This window comes from Oncorhynchus keta, chromosome 17 (genome assembly GCF_023373465.1).
Source record: "Oncorhynchus keta strain PuntledgeMale-10-30-2019 chromosome 17, Oket_V2, whole genome shotgun sequence".
NCBI classification, from domain to species: Eukaryota; Metazoa; Chordata; class Actinopteri; order Salmoniformes; family Salmonidae; genus Oncorhynchus; species Oncorhynchus keta.
In genome coordinates, this window is record NC_068437.1 from 37668265 (window position 1) to 37685871 (window position 17607).

At 41.9% G+C, this 17607-nt stretch overlaps 1 protein-coding gene and 1 long non-coding RNA gene across 6 annotated transcripts in view; one reads left to right on the plus strand and one right to left on the minus strand.

The window, feature by feature from the left end:
* LOC118395799 (inositol 1,4,5-trisphosphate receptor type 2-like) overlaps window positions 1–17607 on the minus strand; it is a 159503-nt gene that overhangs the window by 8075 nt on the left and 133821 nt on the right. The window lies entirely within an intron of this gene.
* On the plus strand, window positions 15739–16971 carry LOC127908277 (uncharacterized). Of its 3 annotated transcripts, none has more exons than XR_008066553.1 (3): window positions 15739–16025; window positions 16065–16376; window positions 16533–16971. It is a non-coding gene; the product is annotated as an uncharacterized LOC127908277 (long non-coding RNA). The 3 variants fall into 3 exon arrangements; XR_008066555.1 differs by having other exon boundaries at window positions 16065–16259; XR_008066554.1 differs by having other exon boundaries at window positions 16065–16181.

Consider the following 17607-nt stretch of genomic DNA (forward strand, 5'->3'; position numbering starts at 1 on the left):
GGTTACCTTGGAAGAGTCTTGGTGGTTCCAAACTTCTTCCATTTAAGAATGGAGGCCACTGTGTTCTTCGGGACCTTCAATGCTGCAGAAATGTTTTGGTACCCTTCCCCAAATCTGTGCCTCGACACAATCATGTGTCGGAGCTCTACAGATAATTCCTTCGACCTCATTGCTTGGTTTTTGCTCTGACGTGAACTGTCAACTGTGGGACCTTATATAGACAGGTGTGTTCCTTTATAAATCATGCTCAATCAATTGAATTTACCACAGGTGGACTCCAATCAAGTTGTAGAAACATCAAGGATGATCATTGGAAACAGGATGCACCTGACCTCAATTGAGTCTCATAGCAAAGGGTCTGAATACTTATGTAACTGAGGTATTTGTGTTTTTAATTTTTTATAAATTAGCAAAAATTTCCGAAAACCTGTTTTCACTTTGTCATTATTGGGTATAGTGTGTAGATGGATGAAACATTTATTTGATCTATTTTAGAATAAGGCTGTAACGTAACAAAATGTTTAAAAAGTCTAGGGGTCTAAATACTTTCCAAAGGCACTGTACAAAGATAGAGGCAGGCTGACAGACAGACAGAGGGAGCCAGGAAAAGAATGTGAAAGAGAGGAAGGCTGGATAGGGAGCAGTACATCCGTGGGAACCAATGTTGGATATAAACTCTGGATTGCTGATGCTATTTATTGGCCAATGAGGGCTTGAAGCCACCGGTTGGCCATATTGGCACTTTCCAGAAACCCCTTCAAACATTCAACCTCCAGCTGCGTACCCCCTCTATAGCACCAGGGTCAGCACACACTCAAATGTTGTTTTCTTGCCATCATTGTAAGCCTGCCACACACACACTATACGATACATTTATTAAACATAAGAATGAGTAAGTTTTTCGTCTTAACCCGGCTCGTGGGAAGTGACAAAGAGCGCTTAGGACCAGGGCACAAATAATAATAATCAATCATTTTGCTCTTTATTGAACCATTTTACATATAAAACCTTATTTGTTCATTGAAAATGGTGAATTCTTCACCACAGATTAATGAGAAGGGTGTGCTTGAAAGGATGCAATGTTGAGTTGTATTTGAGACTCTCTCCATCTTAAATCATTTTCCACACAGTCTGTGCCTGTATTTAGTTTTCATGCTAGTGAGCGCTGAGAATCCACTCTCACATAGGTACGTGGTTGCAAAGGGCATCAGTGTCTTAACAGCGTGATTTGCCAAGGCAGGATACTCAGAGCAGCCCAATCCAGAAATCTGTCAGTGGCTTCTGATTAAATTAAATTTTCACAGAACCGCTTGTTGCAATTTCGATGAGGCTCTCTTGTTCAGATATCGGTAAGTGGACTGGAGCCAGGGCATGAAAGGGATAACGAATCCAGTTATTTGTGTCATTCATTTCGGGAAAGTACCTGCGTAATTGCACACCCGACTCACTCAGGTGATTCGCTATATCACATTTGACATTGTCCGTAAGCTTCAGTTCATTTGCACACAAAAAAATCATGTGTGTTGTCCTTGTTAATGCAGACAGAGAGGCGCTCCAACTTCTTAATCATAGCCTCAATTTTGTCCCGCACATTGAATATAGTTGCGAAGAATCCCTGTGATCCTAGATTCAGATCATTCAGGCAAGAAAAACATAACCAAGATAGGCCAGTCGTGTGAGAAACTCATCATCATGCAAGCGGTCAGACAAGTGAAACTTATGGTCACTAAAGAAAACTTTAAACTTGGCTCTCATTTTTAAAAAATCCTTTCCTGTTGTCCTGGTTTCCAGTGGTTTGCAGAAGAGGATGTCTTCCTTAATTGACCCCCTTTAAACATAATGGACATATACCTGGAGCTGTGCCAGACCCGCCAAGTCTGTTGGCTCATATTGCTGTAACAAGCCAGAATTCACTGGCTTGTATGCGAAGCAGTAATTGTTTCAAAACATCTCCTGCCATGTCACTGATGCGTCATGAAACAGTTTTGTTTGATGAAGGCATCGTGTCCTGTGATGATCTGAAGGATCAGGTCACCGTGGGTCTGAGATTGGAATGTAAAACTGTGGAACACAGAGAAACCCTTGGACATCAAAAGTTTGAATTATTAAACAATATTAATATTTTTGAGAATGTGAGAGTGGCCGTGGACACTTAAGGGACAGTCATGTCGAGTGTGTTTCATTTGGTGATCTCATGAAGGACAGGAAACACACATTACTGTATCTCTGTTTGTGTACACTAATCAATTATCAGGTTTACATCTAAATGTTGTGAAACAAATGTGATTACATATGAAACTATTTGTGAAAAGATTAAATGTGATGTTTGCCTTCTAAATGAGAGCATGGATTGTCATATAAAGTGTAACTTGTCAGTGGCCACGCCCCCATGAGCCCAGACAACACGTTAGGCGTCATAGAACTGCCCCTTCTTCCACAGAGTATAAAACCCACTTCCTACAAAATGTACATTAAGTCAGAGAACGCTGGGACGAAGTCCCCACGTTGAAATGGTTACCACTCTATAGGCCCAGGAAACCAGACAGCGTGTAGTGTTGGCTACACGGCTGGAAATGTTTCAACTCAGACTATCGATCACCACAGAATAAGAGCAAATCCTAGACGTAGAATTACTAGTCTACAGCTGTAAATCACATAAATCTAGTACGAGAATACCGACAAATGTAGAAGCATCTATTCTATGCAAGGACCATCTGTACGCCTGACATAACCATTACAACAGACAATATCCAGAGCCGCTGAGAAAGCAACAACCACGAAATACATTGTGACTCCTGGGGAAGTTAACCAGAGACTATCTGATGAACTCACTCTCCAGTAGATGGACCGGCGTTTCCAACAGAGAAGACAATGACATACGGGTGTAAATATATACATTGCAATCATTTTCAAATGAGCAGCCGTTCATGTGCAAAGGATTAGCATTTCAATTAATATAATTATCAACTGTGTGCAGTGAATACATTTAGTCTTTCCCACTCTATATCTGCCCCCACCCCCTTTCCATTGTCTACCAAGCCATCATACTGGTTTAGCCCAATAGGGACTTATAAATGCATTGTGTTAGTAACCAATAATTATATTGTTTGTTATGTAATTCTAGTTAGTTAGTTAGTAAATTTGTATATTGCTGATTCATTATGGAGACTAGCATTCGTGCCGATAACCAAGAATTTTACGACGTTTAGGATGAGACTGACTAAGGTAAAGATTCATAATCATTAATTGAAGACTAATTGATAAGATATTAAAATATCTGAAGAGTTATATTCAGGAAATTATAACTGAACATTTTCCCGTGGTGCCCCGACTTCCTAGTTAATGAATGTTTACATGATTAGTTTAATCACAAAATTATTAAACCTAGAGAACTGATTTGATATAAATAAGTCTTCGCATTTAATGATAGTCCAGACACGACACTCACCATATAAGACGCTTCTAGCACCTTCTTAATAATGGTATCTGTTGCTTTTATACATGTCTTACTACTCGAAAGTCTTTATTCTCGCTCAAAAAACTCCTGTGGCTTATTTTTCAAATTGGCATGGTTTGTTTCTAAATGTCCGCACAAGAGTGAAGGTTTCATCGAGTTGTGAGATAGTAATTTTGCACATATAACACACTATGGCTGAGGAAAGGCACTACTCCCAATATAAGTGAACCCCAAATCAATGTAGTTGTGTGCCTTTTTGATGGTTCAATGTCCCTGCCTTATGTTCGGTGCTTTTTTACGGGGCAGTAGATTTTTGGCTGCATCAGATTCAGTGTCAGTGTCCATGCTAGCTGGGCTAACAACAAATGTAGAATTACTGATGATAAATAAAAAAAATATATATAATATATATAGCATTGGATGTGCTCGTGGATGTGCTCGTGGAAGCAGAACAACTTGTGTCGTCGACAGGTGCAGGTGTAGTACTGCTGGTAGCAGTAGTACTAACAGTAGAGCTGGTATGTGTCTCTATGGACGCGGGCCTTACATTTTTTTTTTTTTATACCATTTATCAATTTTCGAGCAAAAGGAATGAGCAGCAGCTACGTCTGGCTACATTCGAACTGTTGGAATTCACACAACATCGTGTTGTTATTTAGCTGAACCCTAGATTCAGATTTTATTTTAGGCAATGAAAAGAGACTACTCAGGAAAGAAAAAAACCTCACCCAAATGTATAGCCCCGTTGGAAAATATAAACTCAGCAAAAAAAGAAATTTCTTTTTCAGGACCCGGTCTTTTAAAGATAATTCGTAAATATCCAAATAACTTCAGATCTTCGTTGTAAAGGGTTTAAACACTGTTTCCCATGCTTGTTCAATGAACCATAAACAATTAATGAACATGCACCCGTGTAACAGTCACTAAGACACTAACAGCTTACAGACGGTAGGCAAAAAGAGGCCTTTCTACTGACTCTGGAAAAACACCAAAAGAAAGATGCCCAGGGTCCCTGCTCATCAGCGTGAATGTGCCTTAGGCATGGTACAAGGAGGCATGAGGACTGCAGATGTGGCCAGGGCAATAAATTACAATGTCCGTACTGTGAGATGCCTAAGAGAGTACTAAAGGGAGACAGGACGGACAGCTGATCGTCCTCCCAGCGGCAGATTACGTGTAACACCTGCACAGGATCATTACATCCAAACATCACACCAGCGGGACAGGTACAGGATGGCAACAACAACTGCCCGAGTTACACCAGGAACGCACAATCCCTCCATCAGTGCTCAGACTGTCCACAATAGGCTGAGAGAGGCTGGACTGAGGGCTTGTAGGCCTGTTGTAAGGCAGGTCCTCACCAGACATCACCGGCAACAATGTCTCCTATGGGCACAAAACCACCGTCGCTGAACCAGACAGGACTAGCAAAAAGTGCTCTTCTCCGATGAGTCACGATATTGTCTCACCAGGGGTGCTGGTTGGATTCGTGTTTATTGTCGAAGGAATGAGCGTTACACAGAGGCCTGTACTCTGGAGTGGGATCGATTTTGAGGTGGAGGGTCCGTCATTGCCTGGGGTGGTGTGTCACAGCATCATCGGACTGAGCTTTTTGTCATTGCAGGCAATCTCAACACTGTGCGTTACAGGGAAGACATCCTCCTCCCTCATGTTGTACCCTCCCTGCAGGCTCATCCTGACATGACCCTCCAGCATGACAATTCCACCAGCCATACTGCTCATTCTTTGCATGAGTTCCTGCAAGACAGGAATGCCAGTGTTCTGCCATGGCCAGCGAAGAGCCCGGATCTCAATCCCATTGAGCACATCTGGGAACTGTTGGATCACAGGGTGAGGGCTAGGGCCATTTCCCCCAGAAATGTCCCGGAACTTGCAGGTGCCTTGGTGGAAGAGTGGGGTAATATCTCACAGCAAGAACTGGCAAATCTGGTGCAGTCCATGAGGAGGAGATGCACTGCAGTACTTAATGCAGCTGGTGGCCACACCAGATACTGATCGTTACATTTGATTTTGTTCAGGGACACATTCTGTTTCTATTAGTCACATGTCCGTGGAACTTGTTCAGTTTACGTCTCAGTTGTTGAATCTTATGTTCATACAAATATTTACACATGAAAATACACGCAGTTGACAGTGAGAGGAACTTTCTTTTTTTTGCTGAGTTTAAATGGACTGTTTGAATATGTGAAGAATTCACATGAAACTCACATAAAAAATAAAAATATGAATCACATTTTTATGTGGCTTACCCCCAACGGCATTGCCTGTACCCCAGTTAGGGAATATCTGCTCTATAGCGATCAATGAAATTCTACAGTATTTCAATTAAATGTTTCAATGGCAAAAATTACATAGTGGGGACAGTAACATTAAGGAAATGTTTTTATATATTTCTTCATTTTTGTGTAATGTTTAGCTCATATATAATTTAAAAACCAACATTACGGTGTCTGTAATATAATAATCGTGGCAAAACAAATGTACTATAAAATATATAAGATTTTTTTTTAAATACAAAACATACGACAACATACTGATACACACAAACATCCACAACACCCCCCCCTGCCTCTTGCAAGAAAACTACATCTGCTGACAATCTCTAAGTGTTCAAGAACCATATGCCCCCCCTCCCATCATAGAGAATGTGTACATTCCATGTAATAAGTTTAACATTGTCTGTTCTGTCATTGAAGAAACCAGATAAAACATTTTAGCAGACAGTTGTATGAGGGTGGTGGGCATTTCATGAAATTAGATAGTCATAGTATAAACACAGTTATTGTATGCGTTACATAAAGTATCAGTCAAAAGTTTGGACACACCTACTCATTCAAAGGTATTTCTTTATTTTTACTATTTTCAAGTTGTAGAATAATGGTGAAGACAACATCACAACTATGAAATAACACACATGGAATCATGTAATAACCAACAAAGTGTTAAACAAATCACAATATATCTTATATTTCAGATTCTTCAAAGTAGCCACCCTTTGCCTTGACAGATTTACTCACTCTTGGCATTCTCTCAACCAGCTTCATGTACTAGTCACCTGGAATGGATTTCAATTAACAGGTGTGCCTTGTTAAAAGTTCATTTGTGGAATGTCTTTCTTTCTTATTGCGTTTGAGCCAATCAGTTGTGTTGTGACAAGGTAATGGGGATATACAGAAGATGGTCTTTTACCAAATATGGCTAAGTCCATATTATGGCAAGAGCAGCTCAAATAAGAAAAGAGAAATGACAGTCCATCATTACCTTAACCTTTTTGGGATAGGGGGCAGCATTTTCACTTTTGGATGAATAGCATGCCCAGAGTGAACTGCCTGCTACTCTGTCCCAGATGCTAATATATGCATAATAATAATTATTAGTATTGGATAGAAAACATTCTGAAGTTTCTAAAACTGTTTGAATGACGTCTGTGAGTATAACAGAACTCATATGGCAGGCGAAAACCTGAGAAAAATCCAACCAGGAAGTGGGACATCTGAGGTGTAGTTTTTCAAAGCTTGGCCTACCGAATACACATTGAGATGTGGATAAAGTTGCACTTCCTACGGCTTCCACTAGATGTCAACCGTCTATAGAAACTGGTTTGAGGATTCTACTATGAAGAAGGAGGGGCTCATAAGAGCTCTGAGTCAGTGGTCTGGCAGAGAGCCTTGGTCTCATGACGCGCACTCCCGACAGAGTTACCTCTCGTTCCAGTGCTTTTCTGAAAACAAAGGAATTCTCCGGTTGGAACATTATTGATGTTTTATGTTAAAAATCCTAAAGATTGATTCCATACATCGATAGACATGTTTCTAAAGGACTGTAAACAGAACTTTGAGTTTTTGTCTGGATGAAGTGCCTGTGCTTCATGAAGATGGATTACTGGGCTGAACACGCTAACAACAAGTGGCTATTTGGACATAAATGATGGAACTTTATGGAACAAATCAGTCATTTATTGTCGCACTGGGATTCCTGGGAGTGCCTTCTGATGAAGATCATCAAAAGGTAAGTGAATATTTATGGTGTTGTTTCTATCTTTGTTGATTCCAAAATGGCGGATATTTCTCTGGCTGTTTTGGGTTCTGAGCACCGTTCTCAGATTATGCTTATTCCGTGAAGTTCAAAAAAAATCTGACACAGCGGTTGCATTAAGGAGAAGTCTATCTTTAATTCTGTGAATAACACTCGTATCTTTTATCAATGTTTATTAGGAGTATTTCTGCAAAATCACTGGATGTTTTGGAATCAAAACATTACTGCACGTAAGGCACCAATGTAAACTGACATTTTTGTATATAAATATGCACATTGTGTAACATGATGTCCTATGAGTGTCATCTGATGAAGATCAAAGGTTAGTGATTAATTTTATCTATATTTCTGCTTTTTGTGACTCCTATCTTTGGCTGAAAAAAATGGCTGTGTGTTTTTTCGACTTGGCTATGACCTAACATAATCATATGTTGTGCTTTAGCTGTAAAGCATTTTTGAAATCGGACACGATGGGTAGATTAACAAGAAGTTTCTTTCATTTGCTGTATTGGACTTGTTAATGTGTGAAAGTGACATATTTTGCTGGTGACACTGTTGTGATTTATTTCGAATTCAAGGCACACTTAACCAGCATGGCTACCACAGCATTCTGCAGCGATACGCCATCCCATCTGGTTTGCACTTAGTGGGACTATCATTTGTTTTTCAACAGGACAATGACTCAACACACCCTCCAGGAGTGTTGGGTCAAAATATGTAAATATACATTTGGATGTGTTTAACACTTTTTTGGTTATTACTTGATTCCATATGTGTTATTTCAAAGTTTTGATGTCTTAACTATTATTCTACATTGTAGAAAATAATAAAAATAAAGAAAAATCCTGAAATGAGTAGGTGTACAAACCTTTGACTGGTACTGTATATATAGTGTGTGTGAGAGCATGTGGGCTGAACAGACATTTAAGAGAGAATACACAAAAAACATAAATCAAATTGCTACGCCTTTTAGGGCTTTTAAACTCCAACTTCTCTCCTGATGTACCAAAAGCCTGTGGAGTATGTCTTCCTACATACATTGGAGATAGACTGCCATTTAAGTATTGTGGTCAGATTCTATAACCGGAGGCAGAGTTGAGATTTGATTCTTGTCTGATCGGAATGCATTGCTTGGGTTTTTTTCTCAGCCTAGTCAACTGGTCCTGGATCAATTGAATGGACTGGCTGTGGATTTGGTCTCTATTCCTTCAGAATGTTGACTTTGGTCTAATAGTTCCACAGCTTGAAGATTACAGTGCGATGGTATTTAGTGTTCTTCTGTTTCACGGTGATTCTATGGCATCGTTTAGTGATATATCCACGTCAAGCTCATCCGATATCAGCTTGAGCACGTAGTTGGAAAGGTCCCCTTTTTCCTCATCTTCCAGTAAGGACAATCTTCTCATGTTGTTTCGTCTCATTCAGTTTTGCTGCTGGTCAAATTCATCTTCTAAACATTGTTTCCAGAAGGATCATTTTGTTGTCTTGTTCGTTCATGCGCATGACTTGTATGTGCATGTCTGACATGTCAGACACTACTTTCTTTGTGAGCTAATCTACTTTTTTAACAACAAATTGTAGCATTTTGTTTTGGTGTGCATTGACAGCATTTTAGCTACATTACGCGACCAGCGGTATGTGGACACCTGCTTGTCGAACATCTCATTCCAAAATCATGGGCATGGGAGTTGGTCCCCCTTCACTGCTATAACAGCCTCCACTCTTATGGGAAGGCTTTCCACTAAAGGTTGGAACATTACTGCAGAGACTTGCTTCCATTAAGCCACAAAAGCATTAGTGAGGACGGGGACTGATGTTGGCCGATTAGGCCTGGCTTGCAGTCCGCGTTCCAATTCAATCTCAAAGGTGTTCGATGGGGTTGAAGTCAGGGCTCTGTGCATGCCAGTCAAGTTCTCCCACACCAATCTCAACAAACCATTTCTGTACGGATCTTTTTTTTGTTGCACAGGGACATTGTCATGCTGAGACAGGGAAGGGCCTTCCCAAAACTGCTGCCAAAGTTAGAAGCACAAAATCGTCTAGAATGTCATCGTATTTTGTAGTGCTAAGATTACCCTTCACTGGAACTAAAGGGCCTAGCCGGAACCATGAAAAACAGCCCCAGAACATTATTTCTCCTCCACCAAACTTTACAGTGGGCACTATGCATTCGGGCAGGTAGCGTTCTCCTGGCATCCACCAAACACAGATTCGTCCGGATTGACAGATGGTGAAGCGTGATTAATCTCTCCAGAGCATTACCAATGCTCCAGAGTCCAATGCCTGTGAACTTTACACCACTCTAGCTAAGGCTTGGCATTGCGCATGGTGATCTTAGGCTTGTGTGCGGCTGCTTGGCCATGGAAGCTCCCGGCGAACAGTTCTTGGGCTGACGTTGTTTCCAGAGGCAGTTTGGAACTCGGTAGTGAGTGTTGCAACCGAGGACAGACGATTTTTGCACGGTACGTGCTTCAGCAGTCAACGCTCCCATTCTATGAACTTGTGTGGCCTACCACTTTGTGGCTGAGCCGTTGTAGACGTTTCCACTTCACAATAACAGCACTTGCTGTTAACCGGGCAGCTCTAGCACTGCAGAAATTTGACAAACTGACTTGTTGGAAAAATGGCATCCTATGACGGTGCCACATTGAACGTCACTGAACTCTTCATTAAGGCCATTCTGCTGCCAATGTTTGTCTATGGAGATTGTTTGGCTGTATGCTCAATTTTATACACTGGTAAGCAACGGGTGTGGCCGAAATAGCCGAATTCACTAATTTGAAGGGCTGTCCACATACACTATATATACACAAAAGTATGTTTTCCTAGATAACGCTTAGCTGTTCTTTACTCTCGTTTGCATCTCCATGTTGCTCCTTGTCTTTTCCTCTGAGGGAAGTCATTGCTTGTTGGATTCGTGTCGCTGCGCTGCTTTACCAACTGATTGGTTCGCTGTTGTTCATAACTGAACCGCTCGCTCTCTCACAGTTGATTGGGGATATATTGATCTATCAATTTTAGAGGCTTAATTTAAACTGTTGTCTGGCTTCTACATTTAATCACAGTTTTGTATGTAAAAATTTGACCTACTCATTCCTCAAGCATCCTATCGGTACACGCATGCTCTCGCATTTCTATAGCTTCCTAAATAAAAAATATAATGGTGCGGAAGTGCCAAGATGGAGGCGCCGTGGTGTCAAATCAGTGCCCCCTGTCAGTCATCTAGTGAATACATAAATCATTGGTGGGAACTTGTCCAAGTTCCTCACTTAAGAGGAGTGTGTGCTGAGAGACAGGCCTGCTGTCTCACAGTCAGCCACTGCAGTAATCTGTAGAGAGAGCTGCTCAGACAAATTGACTCCAGATCAGATGGCTGGGTACTGCAGTAAACTGTACAGTCTCCTCAAAGAAACTGACTCCAGATAAGCCTCCACAAGCTCAAACACATAACCATTGTGTTTCAAGTGAAGCAGTGAATAAAATGAGTAGGAATATAGCACTGTTGTAATTGCAGATACAGATCAACAGTAATCAAGGATTTGAAAAGGAGAACGGGGCCCATTATATAACAGCAGCATTATATAAAAGGCTTAAGTTGTGTGCGTGTGTCTGTGCCAATATCTGTGTGTCGGTTTGTCTGTGTGTGTGTGTGTGTGTGTGTGTGTGTGTGTGTGTGTGTGTGTGTGTGTGTGTGTGTGTGTGTGTGTGTGTGTGTGTGTGTGTGTGTGTGTGTGTGTGTGTGTGTTTTGCGCGGATGTGTGTTGATTATATTCTTGCTTATGCTCTGATGTGCGCATGTGCGGATTTGTATCTGTGTGTGTGAGATAAGATGACGTTCAGTGAGACAGAAAGATTGCAATCAGCTGATGTTATGTAAACTCTTGTTGCCAGTTTGGCTGAAAAACACAGTTTAAAAAGGCGCTGAGAGTGCTTTTACTAAAAGTGTACAGTCCACAGACTAACCTTTGAGCTGTGTGTATGGGCTAATATAAACAATCCCAGCCTACCTCTGACATAAGTCTTACCCAAAATAACACCACAGTGTAAACATTTACTTGGGCACAATCCCCTGGCAAAATAATAACAGTGTACAGTATATGAGGGTGAGTCAGGGGTTCAGGACTGCTTCACTGAACCATTCTGACACCTCACTTTGTCTCACACTACAGACAACACCACTCGCAGTGGCACTCCAGTGGTTGGCTCTCGCCATATTGCTGTGAAGCTTTTCCACCAGGCACACAACAGAACGTGGACAAAGCACACAACTCAGCATGATAGTGACTAGGGGAACAATCATTTTAGGCTTAAGAGGAGTTGTGTATGGCTTCTCCCGCCAGCAGCACTGAGTCTCTAGTGGAGGAATCGACCCTCCAACAGAGAGAGAAAGAGAGTGTGTGAAAGAGAGAGAGAAAGAGAATCAGAGAGAACAGACCGATAAAGGGGAGTTATAGGGACACACACTGACACACTCTTAACCTGCTCAGAGGGATGACTAATTAATGAACCATGATTAAACTCAGGGGAGCGCGGGGTAGCCTAGTGGTTAGAGCGTTGGACTAGTAACAAAAAGGTTGCAAGTTCAAATCCCGAGCTGATAAGGTACAAATCTGTTGTTCTGCCCCTGAACAGGCAGTTAACCCACTGTTCCTAGGCAGTCATTGAAAATAAGAATTTGTTCTTAACTGACTTGCCTAGTAAAATAAAGGTAAAATAAATAAAAAAAACTCCAGAGTATGTTTTGAGTATAGTCAGGTACAGGTGCCCTCTGTAGGGCCTTTGTTTATTGGTTAGTGCTATTTGGAATCTTTGGGACGTCCCTACCTTTTAACCTTTTACATTTCAACTTCAATGGGGTGACATCAAAGTTGGGACATCCCAAGGATACCGTTTTGACTTTTCCTTTGTTTATTTGGCTAGTCACTGACATAGCACCAACCATAAGGTTAACCGCTCACACCTCACCTGAGGAAGCATTCTTTTTTTGACCAATCCACTTCCATAATCAACCCTAGTGGCCTATAGTCCACTACACTGCTATCAAATTAAGAAAAGCAAGCAGCACATGATTGTGTTAATCACTGTCTTGAGAAAGAGCCATGGTTGTTCAATTCACCCATCCCTGCTGGAGACTGTACTAAATGTGCTTCCTTTCACTTGACTCACCTAGGTAAAAACTGACCGACTCAGAGGAGTGTGTGTGTGCGCGCGCGCATGTGTGTCTGTGTGAGTGAGTGAGAGAGACTATGCGTGTGTGATGTATGGGCTCCCCACACAGGGACACGCTGACCTTTGGCTTCTATAGATCATGAGTTCAGAGGCCCCTCTCGTCTTCCTCTATCCTGTTGCAATCGACGGACACGTTGCTAAGGAGTGTGTGTCTGTGTGCGAGAGTGTTTGTGGGAGAAAGGGACGGGAGAGCACGTGCCATGCAAGGCTGATCCATTAGCAGGCCACTTGAGATGCGTTATGTAACACAGCTGTGGCTGCAGTACACCTGCTGGTTCTGTGCTCACTGTGATAAATGTCTCACACACACACACCACACACACAATTCAGAAAGTATTTAGACCCCTTCACCTTTTCCACATTTTGTTACGTTATGGCCTTATTCTAAAATGAATTAAAAACGTTTTTTTCCCTCTTATCAATCTACACACAATACCCCCTAATAGGTTTTTAATTTTTTTTGCACAAAATAAAACTGAAATATCACATTTACATACATTTTCAGACCCTTTACTCAGTACTTTGTTGAAGCACCTTTGGCAGCGATTACAGCCTCGAGTCTTCTTGGGTATGATGCTACAAGCTTGGCACACCTGTATTTGTGGAGTTTCTCCCAATCTTCTCTGCAGATCCTCTCAAGCTCTGTCAGTTTGGATGGGGAGTGTTGCTGCACAGCTATTTTCAGGTCTCTCCAGAAACGTTCGATCTGGTTCAAGTCTGGGCTCTGGCTGGGCCACTCAAGGACATTCAGAGATTTGTCCCGAAGCCAATCCTGCATTGTCTTGGCTGTGTGCGTAGGGGCGTTGTCCTGTTGGAAGGTGAATCTAAGCACTCTGTAGCAGGTTTTCATCAAGGATCTCTGTACTTTGCTCCATTCACCTTTCCCTCAACCCTGACTAGTCTCCCAGTCCCTGCCACTGAAAAACATTCCCACAGCATGATGCTGCCACCACCATGCTTCACCCTAGGGATGTTACCAGGTTTCCTCCAGACGTGACGGTTGGCATTCAGACCAAAGAGTTCAATCTTGGTTTCATCAGACCAGAGAATCTGGTTTCTCATGGTCTGAGAGTCCTTTAGGTGCCTTTTGGTAAACTCCAAGCAGGTTGTCATGTGCCTTTTACTGAGGAGTGGCTTCTGTCTGGCCACACTACCATAAATTACTGATTGGTGGAGTGCTGCAGAGATGGTTGTCCTTCTGGAAGGTTCTCCCATTTCTACAGAACTCTGGAGCTCTGTCAGAGTGACCATCGGGTTCTTGGTCACCTCCCAAGAACCCATTTAACTTCTTATGGTATAGGGGACGGTAGCGTCCCACTTGGCCAAATACCAGGGAAAATGCAGCGAGGCAAATTCAAATAAATTTATATAAAAATCTAACTTTCATTAAATCACACATGTAAGATACTCAATTAAAGCTACGCTCGTTGTGAATCCAACCAACATGTCAAATTTTAAAAAGCTTTTCGGCGAAAGCATAAGAAGCTATTATCTGATGATAGCACAACAGTAAACAAAGAGGGTAGCATATTTCAACCCTGCAGGCGCTACACAAAACACAGAAATAAAATATAAAACACGCCTTACCTTTGACGAGCTTCTTTTGTTGGCGCTCCAATATGTCCCATAAACATCACAATTGGTCCTTTTGTTCTATTAATTCCATCCATATACAGTATATCCAAAATGTCCATTTATTTGACGCGTTTGATCCATAAAAAAAGCTTCCAAAATGCACAACGTCACTACAAAATATTTCAAAAGTTGCCTATAAACTTTGCCAAAATATGCCAAAATATTTCAAACTACTTTTGTAATACAATTTTAGGTATTTTTAAACGCTAATAATCGATCAAATTGAAGACGGGTCTATCTGTTTTCAATAGAGGACTAGCGGAAACTAGCTCTACTTTTCAAGTCTTGGCCAACTCTCAACAGCGTTACCCTTTTCCAGGACGGCCCTACTTCTTCATTGCACAAATGAATAACCTCAACCAAATTCCAAAGACTGGTGACATCCAGTGGAAGCGGTAGGAACTGAAAACAAGTTCCTAAGAAATATTGTTTGCCAATCAGAACTCAGTGAACAGACACAGACCTAAAAAAAAGAAGTCTGAACGGTTAGTCCTCGGGATTTTGCCTGCTACATAAGTTCTGTTATACTCAGACATGATTCAAACAGTTTTAGAAACTGTTTTCTATCCAAATCTACTAATAATATGCATATCTTATATTCTTGGCATGAGTAGCAGGAAGTTGAAATTGGGCACGCTATATATCTAAAAGTGAAAATACTTCCCCCTATACCTTAAGAAGTTAAGGAACCCATTTTCGTTTTTTGTCATTATGGGGTATTGTGTGTATATTGATGAGGATTAAAAAAAAATGTAATACATTTTAGAATAAGGCTGTAATGTAACAAAATGTGGAAAAAGTCAAAGGGTCTGAATACCTTCCGAATGCACTGTAAGCATGCAACACACACACACACACACACACACACACACACACACACACACACACACACACACACACACACACACACACACACACACACACACACACACACACACACACACACACACACACACACACACACACACACACACACACACAACAGGATTCTGCCAATCACAGTGCTTATATGCCCTACATAAAAAGATTCACCATGAAGTCACCATGCACTAGTACCTTGGACTGACTGGCCGTCAGAAGAGGGCGCATCACTTGTATAAAACACGTTAAAATAGATTCAGTTGTCAATTATGTTATGGAAATCTGCATTGTTATACAATTATCCCTGATCTCCCATTATGTCGTAATGTAAATCACCACAATGATGTTTAAATCCATGAACCTCTTGGCAACCATCTAAAACACCTTTTGGTAAACCGTTACTTAAAGCATCCAGCTATAATGCTTTATAACATCTTATAATCATGTATGAGCTTTTATGTTTTATAACAAGGCATATCATATGTTAAGTATGTCTTTGTTTCAACGTTTGAACAGATTCAAAATCGCTGGTAGTAGTCAGAATCATTATGAGATGATTATAAGGAATTATGAGGGGGATATTCATGCTCATGACAAGCCTAACGATGCATCATAATACCTACCCAATACATAAAAGCTCCTCTGTGCGGCTTCTTTTCCAGACAGGTTGTAGCACTCATTACAGTGAGCTGATGCCTCCACCCTTTATATTACTGTATCACACTACAACAACCCTGGAGGGGAGAAGGTCTGAGTATCACAGTACTACAACCCTAGAGGGGAGAAGGTCAGAGTATCACAGTACTACAACCCTAGAGGGGAGAAGGTCCGAGTATCACAGTACTACAACCCTAGAGGGGAGAAGGTCCGAGTATCACAGTACTACAACCCTAGAGGGGAGAAGGTCCGAGTATCACAGTACTACAACCCTAAATGGGTGAAGGTCCGAGTATCACAGTACTACAACCCTAGAGGGGAGAAGGTCCGAGTATCACAGTACTACAACCCTAAATGGGTGAAGGTCCGAGTATCACAGTACTACAACCCTAGAGGGGAGAAGGTCCGAGTATCACAGTACTACAACCCTAGAGGGGAGAAGGTCCGAGTATCACAGTACTACAACCCTAAATGGGTGAAGGTCCGAGTATCACAGTACTACAACCCTAAATGGGAGAAGGTCCGAGTATCACAGTACTACAACCCTAGAGGGGAGAAGGTCCGAGTATCACAGTACTACAACCCTAGAGGGGAGAAGGTTCGAGTATCACAGTACTACAACCCTAGAGGGGAGAAGGTCTGAGTATCACAGTACTACAACCCTAGAGGGGAGAAGGTCCGAGTATCACAGTACTACAACCCTAGAGGGGAGAAGGTCCGAGTATCACAGTACTACAACCCTAGAGGGGAGAAGGTCCGAGTATCACAGTACTACAACCCTAGAGGGGAGAAGGTCCGAGTATCACAGTACTACAACCCTAGAGGGGAGAAGGTACGAGTATCACAGTACTACAACCCTAAATGGGTGAAGGTTCGAGTATCACAGTACTACAACCCTAAATGGGTGAAGGTCCGAGTATCACAGTACTACAACCGTTGAGGGGAGAAGGTTCGAGTATCACAGTACTTACAATCCTAGAGGGGAGAAGGTCCGAGTATCACAGTACTACAACCCTAGAGGGGAGAAGGTACGAGTATCACAGTACTACAACCCTGAATGGGTGAAGGTACGAGTATCAAAGTACTATAACCCTAAATGGGTGAAGGTTTGAGTATCACAGTACTACAACCCTTGAGGGGAGAAGGTCCAAGTATCACAGTACTACAATCCTAGAGGGGAGAAGGTCTGAGTATCACAGTACTACAACCCTAGAGGGGAGAAGGTACGAGTATCAAAGTACTACAACCGTTGAGGGGAGAAGGTTCGAGTATCACAGTACTACAACCCTAAATGGGTGAAAGTTCGAGTATCACAGTACTACAACCCTAAATGGGTGAAGGTCTGAGTATAATAGTAACAGTCACTAGTTTCTGTGAAACCTGAGAGAAGTACTGCACAGTAGCTTTATAACCAAGTCTGAGAAGATAATTAAAAGGAGAGGAAGAGAGAAGAAAGGGAGACTGATGCTGGGCAGGGGGAAGGGGGGGGTGAGGCTCAGTCACGTTTTGGGTGTTTTTTTTTTCTCTTTTTTTGGCTGAGTCTGCTGCAGAGGCTGGGGGTTCACAGTCACACTAGCACACCGTGTCTGGCTGCTGAGGACAAAGATGTGGAGGAGGAACACACACTTTGAGACGCTATGGCTACTGCATACACATACACTGTCAGGACAAACTTAGTGTTTGTGTGTGCAAGGAGTGTGAATTTAACATTC